Below are 4,061 nucleotides of genomic sequence, written 5' to 3' on the forward strand. Positions count from 1 at the left end.
AAACCAAAATATAACCCTGCAATTAAAATACGTGCCTGCTAAAATATCTTCTATAAACCTATGAGTTCACCTGCATTAACTACTAATCCTCCCAAAGACTTTATTAGAAGCTTAAGTGATTGTGACACATGGGCAATGCCATGTGTAAAAAGGGGGGAAACGGGAAAATGGTGAGGTAATACTATAACTACATACTATATAACTACTAAATTCTTACATAAACTTTTTTTGTTATGAACTTTTGAGTTAACAAATACTGTTAGATGATGATTGATGCTTTTTCTAAATGGGTTGAAATAGTTCCATCAAAGCATGCAGATGCTTTGATGGTAGCTAAGGATATCTGCAAAACTATATCCCAACACACGGTATTCCACAGAATGTTTAGATTTAGTGAAGCTCTATATGAGAATCACCCAGACAGCTGATGGTCTAACACCTTCTGAAATAATTCATGGGAGAGCTTACAGATTGCCTCTGTTTGCTCCAGAATACAAAAAGCTGATGAAGATCAGACATTAGGAGATTATATGATCAGGACTCTTAAACTGAAGGAAGTGTCCAGAGCAAAGTTACTGCCTTATGATTCTCTTCCTGTACAGGAGGCCGCTCCAATCGAGCAAGGTGACTGGGTCTACATAACGGTCATAAAACGAAAGAACTGGACGAGTCCACGGTGGGAAGGACCGTTCCAGGTGCTGATGACCACACCAACAGGTGTAAAGATTGCTGAAAGACCCAGCTGGATACATCTCAGTCACTGCAAGCTGCAGAGTGTGTTGAATCCCTAATCCGGAGTGGCGGGGAAGGCTGGCTTCACAGGGGTTCCATTTTTTTTAGGGTGGTTCGTCTCAACGCCAGTGAAGAAACTCGACAGATCCTCACTCTTTAGTTTGGGGGTTCTAACATCTCTGTACGCCGAGCAGCAATGGAGACTCCATATGCCAGATGGACCTTCTACTGCACTGTGACTGCAGCATGTCTGATGTTTGGAGGAGGAAGTGACCTCACTTTCTACCCACATGACTACAGAACCAACCTGTAGTGGCAGCTGATGAACAGGACTGTACATGAGGAGAACGAGGTGAACTGCTATGTGTGTGCGCAGCTACCAATCGCCACACACAACTCAGGTCTGCACCCAGAGAACATCACTGATGACAAACAGATGTGTCTCTATGGCCTGAGCACACAATCACGACTCAGCGTCCCCGTGAAAAGAAGAAAATGCAAATGGTGCAAAAAGGATTTTTCTGTTCTACTTCGGACAGGAGATGCCACAAAAGGACTTTTTGGATCTATGAACTGTTCATTTGAGGATGACGTACTTCCGTTTCCACCGTTTCCACAAGCCACATGGAAAATACCAGAGACCATTTCTTTAGCAGGAGCTAAACCCAGGTCTCTGAGGAGCTGTGTTTACAACAACAGACACGTTTCTCTTGGAATGCCACCTTGGAACTTGTGTAACAAAGTTTACACCTACTGCGACAGACACCGGATTACATCAACTACATTGCCTGCAGGGGTCAAAGGGCGACTCCACACTGCAAAGTCTGGAAGGACAACCCAGACTGTGACAACCTGCTTCAGGAGAGGAGTTTCAACATCACGCATAAGACAAAAAGGAGACAAGAGACAACACTGTGCAGCGCCATAGTGCCAGGAGATTATGGCTTACGGATGTTGGCAGACTGGTACTTCATATGCGGGAATGTAGCGTACATGTTCTTGCCTAAAAATTGGGGAGGACTGTGTGCTGTGGTGCCTCTAATCAACCCGATTGCGTTCATCAGGAAAGCACAAAATGATCTACACACCCGCTCCAAACGAACAGTTATGTCAGAGGTCAAAAGATGGGGAGGCCTCACAACACATACTGGAGTTCCATGGGAATTCAGGATTTGGAACGGCGGAGAAAAATTCATGCAAAGCCTTTTTCCGTGGTTTGATCTAGGTGAGATTCGAAGCCACGTTGAGATCAACAGAGATGAATTACTGCGACTCATCAACAGTACACAGCCAATGGCACCAAGAAAGAACTGACTGAACTGAGGAACATGGTTATGCAAAACCGTGTTGTACTGGACTTCCTCACAGCCTCTCAGGGAGGTGTTTTTTAAAATCATTGGCCCAACGTGCTGTATTTTCGTGCTTGATGAAACAGGAACTGGAGGAACTTAAACATTACATAGAAAGTGGAACACAAGGATCATCTCCTTTTGATTTTCTTTCTTGGCTCATTTCCAGACCATGGTGGAATTTACTGGTGAAGCTTGAAACACCTATTCTGGGTGTTTTGATTCTTTTTTGCCTGTTCATAGGTTGCATTTTTCCATGCCTTCGAAGCATGATGTTTAAAACAATTAACACAACTGTTATCAACTATCAGCTGGCAAAGGCATCTTATGAGACAACTGAAGATGACTTGTTTCGAGTTCTGATGATTTTCTGAACAATGATGAAGTTCTGTAATCAATAAACAGATGAATTCATTTGCTGAATGACTCCTACAACAAGCGGTTGTAGAGACCTGCATTTGATTTTTTGTTGTTTCTTTTATTTTTCATTTATTTCATTATATTACATTTATTCATTGTGTATTTTCTGTGTTTAGATTAGAAAAAAAAACTTTTGCATTTATTGGTTCTTTTCTTTTCTTTTCTTTTATTTTCTATGCTTGGCTTTTGCATAAAGTTTATACACATAGTAAAATGATAAAAAGGGGGGAATGTTAGATATTTTTTGGTATTATCATTTTGTTCATATTCAGTCTAATGTTAAGACTTTTAGTCTAAAGTGTTCTCTTCCTTATGTGTGTATAAACTGACCTGGAGGTCGCAACTGTCTGTTTCATCTCCATGTGAAACAGTTAACTCTGTGTTTCCCAGACCTTAATTCTTATCAACCAGAATACCTCCTAACTGCCTATGAGCAGTCGTATTTTGTCTCTTGTTTATCCTCCCTTTTTGTTGACAGTTTGACCTAGAGCTGAACTGGGCTCAGACCGTAGATCAGATATCACACCTGGAACTGAGTTGCTGGTTTGTTTAGGTTAAATGTTTTACGACCTCTGTTGTTTTCCTGACTGCCCCCTGTGACTGTTTTTCTTTGACAATAAAAGAAGGAGCTCACGTGAAAGCAGATCAGAACTCTCTGTGAACGGCTGATGAGGCCGTGGCGAAGAGTTCTCCTTTTGCAAAAGCTTGTCTATAAAATTCATATACGTTGTCTGTGGTCTTTTTATATAGGTTCGAGAAAAATACCAAACAATTGATTTCTGAACTCTTCATGAGTTAAATCATTAGTTTTGTTGTTTCTAAATGAATACAAACTTGTTTTCTTTTCATTATTTGAGATCTGAAAGCACTGAATATTTTTCTTTATTTTCATTTCTCATTTTCTGCAAATAAATACGTAATTTTTGTTTGGAATATCGAAGACATGTTGTCAGTAGTTCATAGAATAAAATAACAATGTTAATTTTACACAAACATAAATATAAAAAGTAACATCAAAGAAACTGATCATTTTATGTGGTTTTATGTTTTTCCAGAAAACATAAGATCACATATATTTCTATATATTTACATTATTAAATGTCTTTATTTTTATTTATTTTTATGTTTTTATTTCTTATTTTATTTATTTTTTTATTAAATCTCTTTATCTTTACTTTATTTTCTTTTTATTTCTCTTTCTTTTCTTAAAATCTCTCTCTTTGTCATTGCTTATTCAATGTCACATGCTGTTTTTATTTTAATTATGTAAAGCACTTTGAAATGCCTTGCTGCTGAAATGTGCTATACAAATACAATTTGATTGCTTGATTGATTGATTATTGATATTGTAGTGGATCCAAGTCAAGCTTATTTGTAGCACATTTCAACAACAAACCAGTTGTTGTTGCAACAACTTTCAAAAAATATTGTGAAAACAAAGATGGAACAAAGTCCTGAGTGTGATTTTCATCTACTGAAGATAAGATTTACATTTGGGTGCATTTTACAAACCTACATTGTTTAGTTCAGTAAACTGGGGAGGAGTTTGAGGTAATAATC

General features: G+C 38.4%; 1 pseudogene; it reads left to right on the top strand.

Moving 5' to 3' along the window:
- Positions 1–351: 351 nt before the first annotated feature.
- Positions 352–3,141, top strand: LOC148153447 (uncharacterized; annotated as a pseudogene).
- Positions 3,142–4,061: the final 920 nt, after the last annotated feature.

Source organism: Poecilia mexicana, unplaced genomic scaffold, assembly GCF_051168715.1.
Source record: "Poecilia mexicana isolate PSO_F unplaced genomic scaffold, ASM5116871v1 scaffold_20, whole genome shotgun sequence".
NCBI classification, from domain to species: domain Eukaryota; kingdom Metazoa; phylum Chordata; class Actinopteri; order Cyprinodontiformes; family Poeciliidae; genus Poecilia; species Poecilia mexicana.